The sequence below is a fragment of the Ruditapes philippinarum genome, unplaced genomic scaffold (genome assembly GCF_026571515.1).
Source record: "Ruditapes philippinarum isolate M1 unplaced genomic scaffold, ASM2657151v2 ctg350_1_1_1_1, whole genome shotgun sequence".
Classification (NCBI taxonomy): Eukaryota; Metazoa; Mollusca; class Bivalvia; order Venerida; family Veneridae; genus Ruditapes; species Ruditapes philippinarum.
Window position 1 is genome coordinate 234,721 of NW_026860384.1, and position 22,050 is coordinate 256,770.

A 22,050-nucleotide genomic window follows, 5' to 3' on the forward strand; every position below is an offset into this window, starting at 1 on the left:
TTAAAATATTAAAGCAGGCTTTGGCTGTAAACTTAGTCATACATGGATTAACAAAAAACGTTATGCATTTTCTCAACATCAGATAAGTTGTCAAAATTATTATCAAAATTATTATCAAATGTTCATGCAGACTCAATAAAGGTCTTCCTTTAAATTGTATGGCATAACATGTATCTCATCTTCTACGGCATCAGTACAGTTAAAACAAGTTTTTTCATGTATTGACAATTTTTTTTACCTCCCGATTTCCAGTCTTATCGGTGCAACACCGCATTTAAATAATGCCATAGCTCTTCGACAATGAAAAGGCAAATGTTGTTTTACATTAGTTTCAGTTTCAAAAACATTCTTGAACATTCTATACGTTCTTACCTTATTTCTACCATTTCATGAAATTGATGACACTCCTTCTAATGATTGTTTCCATTTGTCAACTTCTAAATCAAAATACGTTTCTCAATATTTGTTACAATTGCTTTAGTATTCATTTTATTTGTATCAAAATTAATCTGGTCTTCAAAATCAATACTCTGCACAATTTCTCTAACTCGAAAAATACTATTCTTACACTTAAATACTAGCAACTGATCTTGACAACTTAAAGACTTTTTTATTCAACCTTTCATCATGTATATTTAACAATCTACAAAGTTGTCTCATAACGGAGCCCCAGTTGCTGAACTATCACTTAGTCTAACTGGCTTATTAGCTAAATCACACAAAGTTTACCGTGATTGACAGCCTGCTCATTATTAATTAGTTGTAGACACAAAATGTGTGGTTGACGGGACAATTCGTTGATCACTCGCTGATACCAATAAAGGGTGCACGTAGTAAAAAGTTCAAACTCAGGCGATTGTAATTCCCTAAAATTATGAAAGTCCACATTTATCACATGTAGTCTTAATTTTAGAGGCCCAACTCCATTTTTGTGTCGCCTTGATATAAAAGGGTTACTTTTGTCGGTGGTGTCGTTGTCGTCGTCGGCATCGTTGTCGGTGTCGGCGTCGTTGTCGGTGTCGGCGTCCCTCTAAGCTTGTCCGGAGCATAAGTCAGTCATTATAAGTCGGATTGACTTCAAACTTGGTATGCATGCTTCTTATAATGACCCGAAGTGCAGTGCACAAGAACCGGTACTCTGCACCTCTTATTTATTGAGTTATTGCCCTTTGTTAATTTTCATACTTTATTTTTGTCCAGGCCATTTCTCCTAAAGTGTAAAATCTATGGACTTGAAACTTCATAGGATGATAGATCTAATTAAGAAGAAGTGCAGTGCTCAAGAACTGGTACTCTGCATTTCTTATTTTTTTGAGTTATTGCCCTTTGTTAATTTTCATACTTTATTTTTGTCCAGACCATTTCTCATAAATTTTAAAAGCTTTAGACTTGAAACTTAATAGGATGGTAGATCTTATTGATAAGAAGTCCAGTGCACAGAAACTGCTGTTCTGCATTTCTTATTTTTTGAGTAATTGCCCTTTGTTGATTTTCAAATTTCATTTTTGTCCTGGCCATTTCTCCTAAACTATATTGTTCACAAGGCGACACATCCGACTCGCGGAGTTCTAGTTTAAATGTATCATTTCGTTCAACATCAACCTTCAAGATGTGATATAGGTTTTGAAAAAAGTGATTCTTTTTTGCTTCAGTATTTTATCCCAAGTAATTGCCAATGGATGCTCATTGTAATTTCTCATTGACGTTTGGTCTCGACAATTGAGTCTAATGATCAGTTGTCTCTAACCAATGATTCAGAAATCACAGGGGATAAGTTCTATGTCACTTATGGACGCCGGGAGTTAGAGTAGTTAAACTACCATGTGGCACTGACGGAGATAGTTCTAAACATTATGTACATATTTCAAGTATCAATGTTCCTGTTCATGAACAAGTGATCCGCGTATGGGAGCATTACGTACGCGCCTGAAGAATGTGCTGTCAATTTAAAATATGAGAAGACAACATAGAAAGTAAAAGAAGACACTACGTGTCATGTTGGCCTAGTCCTTTAATTGTGTAACCTCAACATCGATCAGAATGACCTACTGGCCATAAGCAATGTCCCCTACCAAGTTTCACAAACATATTTGCATGTAATTGAGCGAACATGTGTAATTGGAACCTTGACATTTAACTCTGTAATGACCTCATAATCGATATGGGTCATCAACTTGCCACGGACAATGGAAATACCACGGTTTTCAAATATCTAGGCTAGCGCCGTTTACCAAGTGTCTAGAACGGGGACCTTATAACCTCAAAGTCTGTTGGTCATGGGCAAGAACCTATATATTGTAATATATATTTCCTAAACATAGTCTTACAGTCATTTTTATTACCCAAAAAGCAACACTTATCCACTTGTTCACATAACTGATTATCATTCCTTAAATTATCCCAAATCCGATGGTTCCAGGGCCGAGATGTAAGTTATGTCATTGGAGTGCAAGCATATATTTATAAGCGCCATAGTATACTACATGTATAATACCACCAAATCACCTTCAGCTGTATAATACCTGGACTTGTTAGCTACTATTTTGTCATAATTTCTACATTTTTGGTATTCTTCATTTTCTTTCAATTTTGCTAGATGTCATCATTATATATGCAAGTACGTGTTGTTTCCGCACATATTTTTTTTCTTTTTTAAATATGAACTTTAATATATATACTCTGCTCATATTTTAGTGAAATAAAATCACAGAAATTTGTTGAAACCTATGAAATTCTAAATGAATATGTCTAACTTGAATAAAAGAATGAATAAACTACGTGTATGGGAAGCTGCATTCCCTATTACGGGTCAAGTAAAAGTTGGTCTTTTCTTTTAAAAAACTGCCAGTTTTTTTTTAATGACACTTTTTATTTATACTGTGACATATAGTTTGTAGAATTTTAAACATAATATATGTACTTTGTATGAAGTCAAAACATGTTTATTTTTTGTTTACAAAGAGTACACAGTACATTGTAATCATCAATATTTTCGATTATCAAATTTGAGCATAGTATTCCTTTAAGTCATAACAATTATTTTTTATTATCATGATTGAAAGAACAAATGCTTAATACGTTTTACAATTCTTGGGAGTTTTGTGAAAATGTATCTTCCCCCCCCCCCCCATAATAACCGTGATGACAACGATCTACTCTATTTTTCATTCGCCTTTATTTAATAATGATAAACATTGCACAAAAAATCACGTTTTTACTCATTTGTTCGTTTTGGATTATTCATTGACTCTATATACTGACGGACTTAAAAGAACGAATTTAACTGTTGATTAACTTCGTACATAATTATTTCAGAGTGTATTAGATATCAGACAAGGTAAGAAATTATAGTTTGTAATATGTTTTCGCGAGAATTATTTTGACAAAATACTCAAATATTGAGCATATAGCTAGTTACTAGCTTGCTAAAAAGACTTTAGTGGACAGGTTTTATAGTTTTTGTTAAACCTGTTCCTCAAACTAAATAAAATCAAAATTTACAGTTATGGAAACCAGAAATAATATTAAAAATATCTTATCGTTATCGTATATCCCAGATGACCATGATGTATAAATAGTGTAAACTTGAGTATTTACACATGTCTGGGACATAAGTCCCAGCGCATGTATATCTTTGCATGGAATTATTTGTGCTATGATATTTTATCATTTTTGAAATAAATGTTAAACACCTACCTGGGTCACTAGACATATGCATCAATTGGTGCTTGTGATGTTTGTAGTTTTCACTCGGGATCACGGCAGTATGCTTTATTTACCAAGAGTCGTGGGCATTTCTAAAAATAGACCAGTGACGTATGATGACGTCACAGAAACAAGCATGGAAATTACCAGAAAATGCTGAACTATTTGTATTTTGCACTGTCATGATCTTTAATGCATCTCTTAAGACTTATTTCCGATTATCTAGCTCATTTTATATAGGTACCATTTTGCATTCACATGCATTTTGCTTTTCCTTGAGTCGTGGCTAACATGTATGTCAACAGTAGTGTAAGAAAACATTGGTCAAATCTCAGTGAACTATTTCAAGTTACCTTACCAATTTATTAAACATCATTATATGACTAGAGCCTCCTATCTTTATCGATTTAAAGTCAGATTTGATTAATTTATTCGGTACTTAACCAGGGCCGGCAAAATCAATTGTCCGAGTTGCCCGAGTCGTAAAATTGTAGATCTGGGCAAGTAAAATTCTGCAGTTTACTTGTCCATGGACAAGTAAATTTCGGCGGCTAAAAGAGGAATGCTGAAGAAAAAAATCTAGTTCTTTTCTAATAGATCTAAATCAGAAGAAAAATCACACTTTTAATACGAAAACTAGCGTGTGAAGTGTGGTGTCATTCCTGAGGGCATTCCGTGCATATTAGGGTGTTACTATTTTAAGTGTTTACATAAATAGCGACCAACCAGGCTTGGGGTTTTCCTTACGTCATGCAGTTACTGCATGCGCGCGGCAATTAACTAATTATTGAACGTATCAAGGTCACAATGTGGGGTACATGTTTGTTCGACTTAGCCCCTGCAATAAAATATTTTCGGTTGCAACGGGGATTCTGCCATAAAATTGCTTGGAAGCTGTTGGTCTTTTCAAGCGCATTTATTGTTTTAGAATAGCAGACACAGCATCAATCTCGCAACAATTGTCTTTGAAATACCGCTGTGTCGTTTGAAAATTAAATACATTGTATAGCTTTCCAGGTCATTCGGGAATATTTAAGCTCACATCGGCAATTTGACTGCTTGAATTTATGTGGACAAAGTCATTTTATAATTTATTTTATGTAAAGATTTCTTGTGAAAATGCCTTTGTTTTTGAATGTCTAATACTGGTGTTAATGTATACATGTCAGTTTCTTCGTCGTCGATGATAATGATGTCAAAATTTTCACAATTCATCTGCTGCAACCAAGCGTATATACGTATATGTATTACATTCTGTGGCAATCATAATTGTATCGTTAAAAAAGCCAGATGTCATCAATTTGACAAATCTAACTCAAGAGTACATATGATTTTTTAACAGGATTCAAATGAATAATATATAGATGAATAGAATAAGGAGTGAATAAATAAGAAATGGTACCAGAGTGCAAAAAAATGAAGACAATATTTTAGAGCAATTTGAATTTGGGTGCAAGGAAAACTGAAAAAGTGCTGGCAAAAGTCAAAGACCAATGCTCCTTCCAGTAAAATATACACAATTTGTCGATCACTGTTGTTCTACTTTAATCTACTGCCGTTAACATTTTATAAATATATTATATTATAATCATAATATATTATATTATTAAACATATGGCACAGAATGTTTAATAAAATAGAAAGAAAGTTCATCATCATATTGCTCTTCTTTATTGACATTTGCAGTAAATATTAAATATAAATACAGACAAGTGAACATTGAGTACGGACAAGTAAATTTCTTAGGTTACTTGTCCGTGGACAAGTACAATTTTCTGAGATTTTGCCGGCCCTGTTAACAGTCCCCAATAAGATCTATTAAAGTTTGTAATGAAACTAAAATAAAACATCAGGGCAACTTTCATTCTGCCTTCAAAATCTTTTATACATTAACAAAATTGTAGCAACCATTGCAAATGATATTTTAAAAAAACAATGTGGTTTTCATATGTATCCTATTCCGTTAATTTTGCTTTATAAACAAACATAACTAATTGCAAAAAGACGGAGATACAACAAATGATTTCAAAATTTTATTCAAGATGGATAATGGATCGATATTAGATAAAATGATGCAGATGACCAAGCGTTAGTTTATATTTCAATTAATAGTTCAGTGAGACTTTCTGTGGGCCCAATTTTGGCGCGAAATTAAGTCGCACCTGTTCCAAACACCGGAAACCAGTAGGTTGTTGTTGTTGTTCAAAAAATGTAAACAAACCCTACAAATGGCCATATTATTCGATTATTACAGTATTTACAAGTTTTCAACAATAAATTATAAGAAATATTAACTTCTTAAATACATTTTTAACAATACAAATAGTCATTTACGATTTTAACCCACCCACGACTCAAGGAAAACCCACGACTTAAGGAAAAGCAGCCATAAGCCACATTGAATTTACCAGAGCACAGTTCAGCCACTGCATTGTTCTGGAGTAGGCAGTCAAGCAGTTTACCAGTACTAGTTCCCTTCTTTTTCACAAGGAACCGATACTTCTGTACATGCAAGAGCAGAGGTACAGTGCAAATGACAGTAGTAAAGTGTTCTGCTTACCTTGAAACACTTTCCCTGTACGGATGACTATTTATATCTCTCAGATTCTTCTGATTTATCTTGCCATTCTAAATTACCTTCTTGCAAGATGGCGGCTAGGAATCGTTCTTGTCTTGCCCGGACTAAATCTCGTACCTTCCGGGAACGGTATGTTCCAAGTTACGGTTACATTAACATACCTCACTACACTCCCCCCGACTTTAAAGATGAAGTCCTCTCACTGGAAGTGCGGAAACCCGAGATTAAAGTCCACTCATGGGTTTCAAACCAGTACCCACAAAACCGCCTTTACAGGCGTTGGCCTGTAAACACAGATTATAAGTGGGCAGGCATCAGCCTGTGCAACAGTAATCTGCCAAATGCCTATCTGACAAGTTATTGACAGATAGCTTAACTAGATAACTGATATCTTAGATATCTTACCTTCCTGGGCACTGTTTAACAGCACTTGGCCAGCGTCCAGTTCCTAAGCTGATTGCAGCTTACATCTCCATACCAAAGTATTGACTACAGATTTATGGAGCTACTTTTTACACCACAGCAGCCAACTTAACACAGAACAAGAAAGCAACAAACTTAGCATTGCACATTTGTACTTGTTAATATCCAAGGCTTCTGCTGTTTCCCAATAAGATCGCCTAACAGCATCAAAGGCACCACAGCTGTTTTGGCTGTAACCTCAGTTTCCCTTCTTGTATCTTCAGAACAGGACCTGTTGTGCCAACCATGACCATCCGTCTTCATGCTGCAAATGCAATTTCACATGTCATCACATGACTTGCACTATCCTGACCCCTGCCATACCAGAAGAATGTCTTCTCAAACCTGGCCCTGGTCACTGCAACACCCTGAGACCACTGATGGCATATCCAGAATCATCTGAAGAACCTTTCTACTTATTGGGAATCTTACCTTCAGTATCGCCTCTGTCCCTCAATAGAACTTAGTCTATTTATAGGTACTGTTCCTTATTCAGCCAGTGGGACTTAGCCCCAGGACCTACTAGAACTACTCAATGACTTTGGCAATACTAAATACCCAGCACTAGCTCTTGGAATAGCACTCTACAGCTTCTTGTGGAAGTTGTTCCACTACTCAAAACTGTGTCCTATTTCCCCTTCCACCACAAGAGCATTGATCTGTATTCTCAATATCTGCTCACAATCTTACAGCATCTTTAAACACACTAAACTTTAGCACCATTGACCTGATTCTGTGCCTACAACCTCAACATTTGGACATTTGCTTCCTTGTGAACTTTTGCGACCCTTGTGACCTTGGAATTACATGTACCTACCATACAATGGATCCGCAAACCTCTTCCAGATTATCAGCATTATTGCGATGATACCATATGACTTTCGTCAAACTTCATCTTTGCACACCTATCGCTGCAACCTGCCATTATTTCTTCCTTGGTTGAACTTTGTAGCCCAAAGATAAAACGACGACTTATGCAGGAATTAGTTGTAATTCGTGCAATTGGATTCAGTGAAGTTCAGCTAAAGTATGTCAAGTCAATCAGTCGTTAGACAGCAGACTTGCAATTATTTTACATTCGAAATTACTTTTTTGTATATTCAAAGTCTTGGACTATATGAATTACAGGCAATTAATTCCTACCCGAAAAATAATTTACACTTATTTAAACAATTCAGATTAAAATTATGATACAATATTACTTAGTTATCCCCTGCCGATGGAATCGGGAGGGGGATATAGTTTTGGCGTTGTTCGTCCGTCCGAATTTCGTTTCCGGAGTAGTTCTCTGCAACTACTGGCTGGAATTCAAGGAAACTTTATGGGAATCATCAATATCAAGAGGAGATGCGCATATCGTCGGCTTGTTCCGGTCCGACACTTTAACTCAGAGTTATGGCCCTTGATTAGTTATGTAGTATATGCATATAGAGTAAAAATCATTTCCGGAGTAGTTCTCTGCAACTACTGGCTGGAATTCAACGAAACTTTATGGGAATCATCAATATCAAGAGGAGATGCGCATATCGTCGGCTTGTTCCGGTCAGACACTTTAACTCAGAGTTATGGCCCTTGATTAGTTATATAGTATGCATATAGAGTAAAAATCGTTTCCGCACTACTTTTCTGCAACTACTGGCTGGAATTCAACGAAACTTTATGGGAACCTTCAATACCAAGAGGAGATGCGCATATCGTCGGCTTGTTCGGGTCCGATACTTTAACTCAGAGTTATGGCCCTTGATTAGTTATGCAATATGCATATGGAGTAAAAATCGTTTCCAGAGTAGTTCTCTGCAACTACTGGCTGGAATTCAACGAAACTTTATGGAAATCATCAATATCAAGAGGAGATGCGCATATCATCGGCTTGTTCCGGTCAGACCCTTTAACTCAGAGTTATGGCCCTTGATTAGTTATGTAGTATGCATATAGAGTAAAAATCGTTTCTGCACTACTTCTCTGCAACTACTGGCTGGAATTCAACGAAACTTTATGGGAACCTTCAACACCAAGAGGAGATGCGCATATCGTCGGCTTGTTCCGGTCAGACACTTTAACTCAGAGTTATGGCCCTTGATTAGTTATGCAGTATCCATATAGAAAAATATTTGTTTCCTCGTTTAACTTCTCTGCTACTACTGGCTGGAATTCAATGAAACTTTATGGGATACTAAGAGGAGATGTACATATAGTCGCCTTGTTCCAGTCAGATACTTATAACTCAGATTTAAGGCCCTTGATTAGTTATATAGTAAGCATACATCTCATTGGCATTTCCAGATTTTACTATTTAACACAAAGTTATGGCTCTGTTATTGCCCTGAATATTTATCAAGTTCAAAGAATATTACTGTTTATGTCATGATTAATATATAAATAAAACCTTATGTCTTCAAAGCCTTTGTGTTAATAATAACCAGTACTCGGCGGGGGATATAAATTCAACGAATTTGCTTGTTATTAAAAAATCAATAACAAAAATAAAATACAAAAATCCGACTTTGTTGTTTATAACTACAATGAGGATCTTTGCCTCTAATTGTAAAATTAAATATATAGTGAGACTAATAGCCTTCAACTATACATACAAACAAAAATCAAACAAGAGTACTTTGTGTATTGACCTTGAAAAACAACAATGCAAAAAAATTCAATCAATTATACTGAACCGCTGAAAATATACCAAAAATTTAACCCAGATATTATTCAAAAATATTTAAAATATAATGCTGAACTGGCACAGTTTTCACGTGCGTTACTGATCCAGGGCGGAAGCTTAGCTTTCCGAGACGCATGATTCGTAAGTCCAAATATCCGAAGTTTCTAAACTTGCCAAAAAAGTACTTACTTTCGGCAAATTTCCACATTAAATCATCTAAACGTACAGTGCTTGTTCAATCCAAACCAACAGTCCTTTTTCACCTCCCAAGTATTGGAAATACTTAGATTTCAATATTTGAAAACCAAAGTTTTTACGGTTGAGAAAATCGCTGGTTTACCTCCGGATTGCGTAGAATTCCTATGAAGTTGACGTGAATTCGTATAGTAGCTGCCACCATTAAAGTGTTCTGCTTACCTTGAAACACTTTCCCTGTACGGATGACTATTTATATCTCTCAGATTCTTCGGATTTATCTTGCCGTTCTAAATTACCTTCTTGCAAGATGGCGGCTAGGAATCTTTCTTGTCTTGCTTGGTCTTAATCTTGTACCTTCTGGGAACGGTATGTTCCGGATTACGGTTACATTAACATACCTCAGCACAGTAGAAAGGGTTTCACGAAAGTGACCTGCGCCATCTGGGAATCAAACCTGGGTTGCTCGATTCAAAGTCCAACACTTTACCTATTGAGCTAACCGGACGGCTAGACAGCTGCATCCCCTTATAGAGAAATATATATTCCATGTAACTACTTTAAGTCCCCTTTTTACCCAGCATCTATCTTCCTTCAAATGGAATTCTGTGTTGGCCAATGATGTACAAGCCCCTTCCCTGGATCAGTTTAGTTAAGGGATAACTGTCTGAATTGTGCCATGCGTCGTGAGCATACAGACTATTTATGTTTTTGTTTATCTCATCATTTTTATTAAAGATCCTTATGTTGTAATTAAGGATGTAAAAACACTTAACTGAAATTTTATATAATTATGTATATAATGATTCTTCTGAAACAATTTCCAAACATCCAAAAATATTAGAAAATTTGGCTTAGACTTGATCGAAAATAGATTTCTAATTACCTCCCTGTATTTACATTTAAATTCGTAATATCTTTATGCTTTTTTGAACTTACAATATTGATTAATGATAATTTTAATCTTCATTTTGAGTATCAGACTTATGATATAAAACAATAAAATATTCAATTGAATTATAGGATCTTTACCACTATCAACTTTCTTACAAATACATTTTTGTATTATTTTTTTTCTCCTGTACATTTCTTCTTTTAATTTCTTGCACTGACAAGTGATTTGCACCTGCACTAAAATACTCGAAAGGGTGTGATGTAGTATCTATAGATAGATTGATGTATTTCTTCCTTAAATCTCAGGGTTGTAAAACATTGTGAATTTAACTTAGAGCTATATGCAATCACAGTCCCATATTGTCGCCAAATGAGGGTGAGGAAAATTTGCCTGACCAGGACTCGAAGCTGGCAGATTGTGCTGTCTGGCCACTTACACATTTTCTCCCCTGAATAGTGAACAATTCTAAACCATGACTGTGAGGTTGTTAATACACTCGACTCTGCTCATAACGAACTCAATGGGACATTTTAATATTGTTTGTTTTATCCAAAGTTTTAAGTGAAGTAGCAACAACTTGCTGACGTGTTTGGGTGGGTAAATTTGCCGTGAAAAAGGTATACATGTCACTGGTTACCGATATAATCAGTATTTTACGGCAGTGGTAATTTAATGTGAGTCATTTTATTGAATTATATATTATGTACATGGTACATGTATTTAGACATGAAGTACTTGTTGTCTATAAAGTGCTTACCATTTTTATTCTTTTACAGTTTTACTATTTGTTTGTTATTGTTTGTTAAATATTGCAAACAAAAAAATGGTTATTTGGTAATTATCGGGTATTTACAGCAATTTATCAACTGAGGATGCGAAATACAAATTTTCCATAACAAGTATGAAATTATGTTGTGAGAACATTTTATCAAAAACTTTATTCTTACCTGTGCAATCACTCGATTGAATAATTATCGGATAGCATTATTCATGTACTGATCTTAATTGAGAACATCCCGATATTTCAATTATAACATTTTGTTTTAACTGAGGAAATTTACATGTTTTTCGCCGTTTTGAACTTGAAAAAATGGTTCGCTATAGCCAAAAATTCGTTTTATTTTAGCGAGTATGTAATAAGCGATGTGATTTAATATAAAATAAAGAAAGAATCGGCCGTGGATGTCAAATTTAGTTTGCTATTAACTATAATTCGTTATTTAGAAGCAAGTTTGTTATAAGTGGAGTCGACTGTATATTTAGTTTTTGTTGTTTGTTAATTATATTCATATGAAATATGTCATCTAGTCAATAAGGAATTGAATGCTACCCCTCCCCACAAGTGCCCTATTATGTATCATTGTTTTCTGTCAAAGACCTCATGAGGATGTAAACAGTGATATATTGGGCTATCTTCTGGATAATAGGCACCTGTATGTATATTTTATAGAGTAATATTAAAAAAATATGGAATGAGTTTAAAATACATGTTCATTTAAGGTTACGAAATTATATCTGCTTTTCACTCATAGCTTACAATATTAATTATTCCTTGTCATTAAGATCTGTAATAATCAGGTGAGCTAAAAGCGACATCATGACCCTCTTGTTTTATGAAAGTTGGTATGTTATAGTGGTTGTCCTTTTCAGGGGAGCATTTACACCACATACAGTGCTCTTGTCTTATTTTATCTCCTAATTAAATTGAAAGTTTTCCATAATGTCTGCAAAATACGTATTTCTTGAGTCATTCGAAACCAAATGAATAAAATATATACATGTTTATTATAAAGAAGGCAAATCATCTCTTAAGTGGGGGCTAGTTGTTTGTAATAGTATTAATTCGTTGCATGGGTCTTACAGCGAATAAAATTTTGTTGTTAATGTAGTTGTTGTTATGAGGTGAGTGGTCAGTAAGGTTAAAACATTATATTACTGTCTATTTCATGTCTGTATAGAAAATATTATTAGAAATGACGGTGATTTTAATAATGTTTAATTAATTATAATAAACTTATTATACTTATAGTTTCAATAAAGAAAACAATTTTTTTTGTGTATCATAATACTATAATATTTAAAGAATTAGGTTTTCATTTATTATTGTAACATTTTCTAACAAAACAAGTATAGGTTAGTGTTTAATAATATGTATTAACAAAAATAATTGGTCAAGCCTGCCGCAGGCAGGCGACCAATTATTTTTTGTTAATGCATATTATTAAACATTAACCTATTTAATGATCAACATTATTTTTTTAAACCAAAAACAAGGCATTGCTCTAAATCACTGATAGCTCCGCCCTTTCTCTCTACAAGATGTCTACACCTTGTCAAGTTTCTAACATGTCACATTTAGATAAGCTAATTAAATGGCCCTTTCAACATATAATCAGGCACATTTTTTACTGAAATGTCACAGAATTTATACCTTTATCTACAGTAAGACTATAAAATATGTGGGGAAAAAACAGCCAGGAAAATGATGCAATTAGATAAAAACAATGGAGTTAATAAAATGTGTACATCCTTTAAAAAATAAAATTAATGGAAAATGTGAGAAAAATACATTAGAAATTATGAATTGATACAAAACATTTAAAATCCCTATTGATTTGCTTTTTTTTATTTTTCTGTGTGTCAATTTAGGTGTACAGGTCCATTTACAATGAGTTTTCCAGCCACAAAATGTAAACATTGTATTCTTAATGTCAAGGATTGTTAATATAGTTCATTCCTATCAACTGAAGGAAAATAATGTTTTGGAAAATATAGAGTTTAAAACAGTCAGCAATTTATAACAGACATTTTTCTTAGAGTTAAAAGGATATAAAAAAGTTACTATGTAATCATTGTCTCTGCGTGCCCCACATGTATTATCTGTGTAATAAATTTGATTGTATCCTCACATTTAGAAACACTTGACCTTTAAAAAGTAACGTTGGCATTGTTTTGAAAACCTAGATATTTTAAAATTCATAGAACAAACCACACCTCTAACTCCTCCCTAATATAATGCATTATTGAAATTTGTTAGACTGGTTAGACGACAGATTAAGTAAATTTTATTTAGTTAGTACACATTAACCAAAGTTAGACTAAGCAGAAATTTGAAAAATACTGCAATGTGATTGGACAAAAAATAATGTTGATCATTAAGTCCACATATTCATTGATTTACATTTTAAAAAAATGCGTTATTGCTATACTAAACAGTCAGGTCATTTTCACCCTATCACCAGGGGTGGAAATAAGGCCCCATTGTGTATTGTAATTACAAACATCATTATACCTTTCGTGGAAGCCTTTAAAGATCCTGTAGCACAATTTTTTTTTATAGTTTTATATCATAAATATAATGCTCAAATGAAAATTTATCAATAGTGTAAGTTCCAAAAAGCATTGTTTGTAAAGATATTACTGAATTTACATTTTCACGTTAATAAAGGGAGGTAATTAGAAATTTATGTTCTATAAAGTCCAAGTCAAATTATTCAATAAGAAATGAATGCATATATTTTAATGTTTACATTATAATGTGGACAAATATTTGCAGTACATATTTCACATATTCTTCAATGTTTGAAAATTGTTTATGTAGCATAATTATATACATATATATAATTTCATTTAAGTGTGGTAACAACCTATAGGGGCCTCCGTGGCCGAGTGGTTAAGGTCGCTGACTTGAGATCACAGGTCCCTCACCGCTGTAGGTTCGATCCTCACTCAGGTCAAAATCTTTCATGTGAGGAAGCCATCCAGCTGGCTTACGGCAGGTCGGTGGTTCTACCCAGGTGCCCGCTCGTGCCTGAAATAATGCCCGAAGGGGCACCTGGGGTCTTCCTTCACCAATAAAGCTGGAAAAAAATTGACGAAAAAATCTCGGCGGGACGCTCTAGGATGGCCCGACTTGAGTGTACGGTCGCCCATATGGGCTTTCCGGCGGCGACCTTAAATAAACGCATTTTAAAAAACAAAAAGGTAACAACCTGAACTACAGCATACAAGATCTTTAAACTTTTACCTTTCATGTGAAAACAAAATGTGAACTTATTTAATCTCTGTGCAGATGATTTAGTCACAACTGAAATAATCATGAACACATTAATAAATAAATTTATTTTTAATTTCTATAGCTATGATTTACTTTCATATTATAGTTACAAATGTATGATAAAGATCTTAAAAACTGTGTCAAATTGGCTTAGATTTCATGAATCTGTCTTTTTTCCTTGTTAACAAAACATATAGCTATACTATGTTCTATGTTCATTTCAGTTTTTCATTTAATATATTGTAAAATTAATACCTATTTTCATGTTAAACTTACATACATTAAATAGTAATTGGTTAAGAACTGATTTTAATGACCTTGAAGAATAAGAAATAGAATAGAAATGTTAGTATATTGAGTCAGTTAATGGAGTTTTGACACTTTTTCAATACAATATATAACAATACAGGTTATAAAGTTTTATAGTATAATAATAGATTGTGGAATTATTTGGCACTTACAGCATCTTTAATTTTAGAGTAATTGTTTTGTATCATATAATCTAAAGTTGGTACTTGCCAAAAATGTTTAAAGTTGGTTTAAATGGGAGTACCGAAGTTAAATTGAATTTAGTAATTTTGTGGTTGAATGCTATTGAGATGAAATTAAGATAGTCCGGTTATAAATGGATTACAGCCAACCTGATTTATAAATGAACTCTTGAAAAATGGCCAAATATTACAAATTATATTGAATAGTTTAAATTTTTATAACTAAAGTATTTTTAAAATAGGTTAGAGCACCATAGTTTGAACAGAGCTGGTTTAAGGTGTGAAAATCTTAGCTGATAATGCAATTTTTTTATCAGGATTAAATTTTATCACGTTAACGTATTGAAATTAAAATTTTGGCTGATTTATTTGATATCTCACACATTACGCTGTAGGATATAAAGTCTAAAGGTAAACACTCCGTACCTCTTTACTTTATTATATTTATTATATTTCTAATTTTAATATTTTACAAGTTTAATTTATTTCATTATTAGTTTTTGAAACTATTTTTTGTGAATGTAACACATTGGCGAACTGTTAATCAGTCTAGTAAATTGACTGTTTATAAAAATAATTTAAAACACTAAGCTGGTTAAAGTTTATTAGTACGTATTTACAAAATTAAATTTGTCAGACGCGATGACCAATTTAATTTTGAAATACGTACTAATAAACTTTAACCTAATCGTAAATTACACAGTTTTTGTTAGTATTATATCATACATGCTGATTTATGTTGTATTCTATTATTAATGTTGTATTATTCATAATGTTGTATTACAACAATGTTAATGTTTAAGTAGTTTTTAGGTTTACTTATTTTTTGTGGTTTTATTATTGAAGGTTGAGAAACTGTAAACATTTAGTTACTCCCAATTTTAAATAAATACACATGACATTTATTCTCAATAAATGACATCTCAAAGGTGTATTGTTGTTTAGATAGTTTATAGCCTACCACAGTACATAATGCAATATCATTTACCATAGAATAGTAAACTAATCAAAATTTTTTATTGTCTTTCCATGTATATTTTTTTTCCATAAAGTTTTAAGATAGATAAAACATTTTGTTTTATATTAATAGTTAATTTTAAACTGAAGCTGAACATTATTTTAATGAGATATTACATTTATATGATAGCATATGTCAAATTTCATGTCCAGTTGAAAATTAACCAGCCATTAGAGCACTATCAGTCAGATTTATATTTTCATGTAATTGGGGAAAAGTCAGGCTGTTTTGGAATGGAAATGGTGCTTTATTTTTGCCCAGCGTGATAGGATGAAAAATGCCCTGTAAATAAATATTTTAAGAACTTAATATTTTGCAGTTGATGTCCAGAGGCAATAACCTTTCTATACAGAAAAAAACACACCACATTATATGTTTCCGGGCTTTAAAGCAGCACGCCTCCAGATTCATGCTAATTTTCATGAAAATTTTCAAAATGTACATTGTATTTAAATGAGTAATATTGTGAAGTAACAAAAAAGGAAGTATACACGTAGTTTACACATTATCAATGGCACTTACAAACCACGTAAATTACCAAAAAGAGGTAAAAATATGCATAATTCTATAATAGCCTTTACTGTGTTTATAAGTAACGCAGTAGAAATATAGTTGTAAATACTGAAAAATCAGTTGTTAATCGCACATAATATGTAAAATACGTCATCATCAGTTTCCGTTCATTATCTTAAGAACGGTTGCACACATTCAACTCAAACTTGACATATGGATATATCATGAGAAAATACAGGTCAAGTTCAAATTTGGTCATGGTTCCATGATTTTTGGCAGAGTTATGCCCCTTTTACTTTGAAAATAATATGAAATTTTCAGTTTCCGTTTATTATCTCCCAAACGGTACAACACATTCAACTCAAACTTGACATATGGATATTTCATGAAAAAATACAGGTCAAGTTCGAATTTGGTCATGGTTCAATGATTTTTGGCAGAGTTATGCCCCTTTTACTTTGAAAATAATATGAAATTTTCACTTTCCGTTCATTTATAATCTCCCCAAAGGTACAACACATTCAACTCAAACTTGACATATGGATGCGTCAAAGGAATGCACATGTCAAGTTCGAATTTGGTCATGGTTCAATGATTTTTGGCAGAGTTATGCCCCTTTCACTTTGAAAGTAATATGAAATTTTCAGTTTCCGTTTATTATCTCCCCAATGGTACAACACATTCAACTCAAATTTGACATATGGATATGTTTTTGGAATGCCCAGGCCAAGTTCGAATTTGGTCAGGGTTCAATGATTTTTGGCAGAGTAATGCCCCTTTCACTTTGAAAATAATATGAAATTTACAGTTTCTGTTCATTATCTACCCAACAGTGTTACATATTCAACTTAAATTTGACATATGGATATGTCAAAGGAATGGGGAGGTCAAATTGGAATTTGGTCATGGTTTGCTGATTTTTTGGCAGAGTTATGTCCCTTTCACTTTGAAAATAATATAGATACATCTTAGGTATAAGCAGTTTAAGTTTGAATTTGGTTGTGGTTCAATGATTTTAGACAAACTTATCTTTCCTGAATGTTGGAAAAATTTTGAACTTTCAGTTTCAGCACTCATACTTTTAGCCATTATTTTGGCTACAAATATGCAATATGCTATTTTTAAAAGGTTAAGACTGAATAATTTCAGTGCCTTGAACATTGTATGAAAATGGTTTGTGTTAACATTGAAAAGTTTTAAGGGCTTTGAACTTAAAATGAAAAAAATAATTAATGCACCATCTGAAATTTTGGCTGCATGCGGGGGCATCCATGGCATGATGGCACATTTCTAGTTATTAAAATATTTTGACTTATCTGGAGGCATTAGCTTTAATTAATAGAATGTGACTTTCTTTTTGTACCAGGTATCATACAATACAGCAAGTTAAATTTTGTTGTGTATATAATTAGTTAATTCCTCAAGGTAGGAGAGGTAGAAGAACTTAAAGATCAGATAGCTTTGTTTATTTTTGTGTCATATCATCGGGGAATATTTGATATGTTTGATATTTAAAGACATTTGTAAATATTCATTTTCTTTGAAAAGTTAAAGAAAATATTTTGTTTTATATTTTGAATACTATTGCATTAGGAATTAGATTTACTTAGAGCTTATGTTATTTAATGGAATATTTACATATATACATGTTAAGATAATCTCATTGCCCTGCTGTCTTTACTTTATTTACTATTTGAACTACATTTAGTATACTTCAGTACACTTAAAGTTACTGGGGATATGGAAATATTTCATTTTGGCATCATAATCTTGAGGTGCTCTTAACTTTACTTTAAATGTATAAACTTTAACAGTGTTTATATATATATAATAGAGTAGATTGTTTACATTGAAGAAAAACAAACTCAGGTGTATGTTAGGTAAAAACTTGAACTAATAGATAATAAATTACATTAAAGTAATAAATTTGATTTACCAGAAGTTTATACTACTATGTGTAAAGGCTATAAAAGTTGTTTGTTAAATAAGGAGATCATTTAAAGCTGGCAACTCTAATATGAGGGCTGTCCCACAAAGTCAAGGACAATTAATGGCTTAAAAAATATACAATGCTTGAGCATAAAATGATTTTGCACATTTCTAGTGTATCGTCATAGACACCACTTTTGGCATATAGTTCGGTAATTGTGCGTCCGTGCGTCAGTTCATCCAGAGTTGTCCAGTCTATATCTTGCTCATTCTTTGAAGGATTACAAAATAATTTGGTACAAATGTTCACCATGATGGGGTGTTGTGTCGTACACAAAACCCAGGTCTGCAGAAGAGGTCAAGGTCACACTTGGGGGTCAGTGAAAAACCTGTGTCCGGAGTGTAACATCCACATGCATGGAGGGATTTTTAGCTCACCTGTCACAAAGTGACAGGGTGAGCTTTTGTGATCGCTTTTCGTCCGGCGTCCGTCCGTCCGTCCGTCGTCCGTCCGTCGTCCGTCCGTAAACTTTTGCTTTAAATGACATCTCCTCATAAACCACTGAGCCAATTTCATCCAAACTTCACAGGAATGTTCCTTTGGTGGTCACCTTTAAAAATTGTTCAAAGAATTTAATTCCATGCAGAACTCTGGTTGCCATGGCAACCGAAAGAAAAATCTTTAAATATCTTCTTTTAAACAACCCTAAGAGCTAGAGCTGAGATATTTGGCATGAAACATCTTCTAATGAGTGTCTACCAAGTTTGTTCAAATAAAAGCCCTGGGGTCAAAATTGGCCCCGCCCCCGGGGGGTCATTGATTTTCCCTATATGCATATAGTAAAAACTTAAAAGATCTTCTTTTAAAGAACTGTAAGAGCTAGAGCTAAGATTTTTGGCATGGAACATCTTCTAGTGAGTGTCTACCAAGTTTGTTCAAATAAAAGCCCTGGGGTCAAAATTGGCCCCGCCCCGGGGGTCATTGATTTTCCCTATATGCATATAGTAAACACTTAAAAAATCTTCCTTTAAAGAACTGTAAGAGCTAGAGCTTAGATATTTGGCATGAAACATCTTCTAGTGAATGTCTACCAAGTTTGTTCAAATAAAAGCCCTGGGGTCAAAATTGGCCCCGCCCCAGGGGGTCATTGATTTTCCCTATATGCATAAAGTAAAAACTTAAAAAATCTTCTTTTAAAGAACCCAAAGAGCTAGAGCTTAGATATTTGGCATGAAACATCTTCTAGTGAATGTCTACCAAGTTTGTTCAAATAAAAGCCCTGGGGTCAAAATTGGCCCCGCCCTGGGGGTAATTGATTTTCCCTATATGCATATAGTTTAAACTTAAAAAATCTTCTTTTAAAGAACCGTAAGAGCTAGAGCTTAGATATTTGGCATAAAACATCTTCTAGTAAATGTCTACCAAGTTTGTTCAAATAAAAGCCCTGGGGTCAAAATTGGCCCCGCCCCAGGGGGTCATTGATTTTCCCTATATGCATATAGTAAAAACTTAAAAAAATCTTCTTTTAAAGAACTGTAAGAGCTAAAGCTTATATATTTGGCATGAAACATCTTCTAGTGAATGTCTACCAAGTTTGTTCAAATAAACCCCTGGGGTCCAAATTGGCCCCTCCCCAGGGGTCATTGATTTTCCTTATATGCATATAGTAAAAACTTATAAAATCTTCTTTTAAAGAACCCAAAGAGCTAGAGCTAAGATATTTAGCATGAGACATGTTCTAATGGGTGTCTACCAAGTATGTTCAAATAAAAGCCCTGGGGTCAAAACTGGCCCCGCCCCGGGGGTCATTGATTTTCCTTATATACATAGCAAAAACTTAAAAATCTTCTTTGAAAAAACCCAAATAACTAGAGTTTAGATATTAAGCATGAAACATCTTTAAGTAAATATCTACAAAGTTTGTTCAAATAAAAGCCCAGGGGTCAAAACTGGCCCTGCCCGAGGGGTGTCATTGTTTTTTACTCTATGTGTATAGTAAAAACTTAAAAAATCTTCTTTTAAAAAACCCAATGAGCTAGAACTTAGATGTTTTGCATGAAACATCTTCTTATGGGTGTCTACCAAGTCTGTTCAAATAAACAAATAAAAGCCCTTGGGTAAAAATTGGGCCGCGGGGGGGGGGGGCTATATACAGGTGAGCGACCTCAGGGCCATCATGGCCCTCTTGTATTATAACTCGGGACTAATGTTTTCCATAGTAAGGTAGAGTGTCACGCAAAGATTCTGGTGTCTGTGGTAAAGGTCAAGGTCACACTTAGGGGTCAAAGGTCAAAAAAACATTTATTGGTGAGTATAACTTCTATATACATGGATGGATTTGATATAACTTAGTGCAAATGTTCTCCATTTTGAGTTGAGCTGTCTCGTGCAAAATGAAGGTCAAGGTCACAAGGGATCACAGGTCAAATAAAAATATTAGAATTTGTTTGTTAGTGCTGTATCTTTCATATCCTTTTAAGTATAATGGCGATGTTTGGTGCTGACACGGCCCAGCAGATGGTTATCAATATCTGCATCTAGCGCTGACACGGCCAAGCAGATGGTTATCAATATCTGCATCTAGCGCTGACACGGCCCAGCAGATGGTTATCAATATCTGCATCTAGTGCTGGATGACACAGTGGTGATCTAAAAGTTAATTACTGTCGAAAAATACCTGAATATGTTGTGATTGTTGTTATATAAGTGTAAGAAGAAATATGTTTATAACAGGTATAGAAAAAATAGCAAATATATGAATTGCCCATAGTGAAGTGATCATCAACAGTGAAGAGAAAATGAAAACATTGTTAATAAAGACAGACATCAAACAGTTCTTGAGCAGTATCTTATACAGTTTAGACTGTAAAAAATTGAGTGCACTGAGAATTTCAAAAGACAATAATTATGTGTATGTCTCATATAAGAAGGTGGTTAAAAATGACATAAAAAGTTTAGTACTTTAGGTGATACTTAGAAAAGGAAACACATTAACATAAAGTCAGGTAACATATTTATGCATGTTGTTGGAGGGTTGGCCGCATTGCATTATAAATTACCAGGTAGTTTTATAATTTGTTCTGTATAATCAAAATTGAATGATATCATGCTGGTTTTTTTGCATATTTGCTCAGTAATGGCTCATTAAAGACTAGAAATTTATTTTTAGAAGTCTGTCAGGTATTATGTACATGTATTTTGACACTTTTGACCATGACTTATATAATGGACGCTGCCCTTGTATATATGTAATTGTTATTATGTCTGTATACTTGTTTAACTTGTAGTATACCTTTCATTGTACTGATCTTGTTTTTATAAGTGAATTTTATTTAAGTTGTCAATTAACAAGGGAATCATTGTTTTTCTCTGTATCATCCCCAAGGCTTCATTGATGTATATTATTATGTATATTTATCCTTTGTATGTGACCAGTGCAGACCAAGATCAGAAATTTTCCCTAAAAATAATGTCACGCCAAATTTAAGCTCAATGGTGTCTTTAAGGAAGCACATTTTGTCAGATTTAAGATATTTCATCACTT

The 22,050-nt window shown here is 33.6% G+C and overlaps 1 protein-coding gene across 2 annotated transcripts in view; it reads left to right on the forward strand.

The window, feature by feature from the left end:
• The first annotated feature begins 3,194 nt into the window (after positions 1–3,194).
• LOC132759858 (probable tRNA(His) guanylyltransferase) overlaps positions 3,195–22,050 on the forward strand; it is a 41,696-nt gene continuing 22,840 nt past the window's right edge. Inside the window, exon 1 of one of the 2 annotated variants that reach the window (XM_060751718.1) lies at positions 3,195–3,337. The gene's annotated coding sequence lies outside the window, so the exon portion shown is untranslated. Of the gene's footprint in view, positions 3,338–15,287; positions 15,457–22,050 lie in introns of those variants that run through there. The other variant, XM_060751719.1, reaches the window with a different exon arrangement.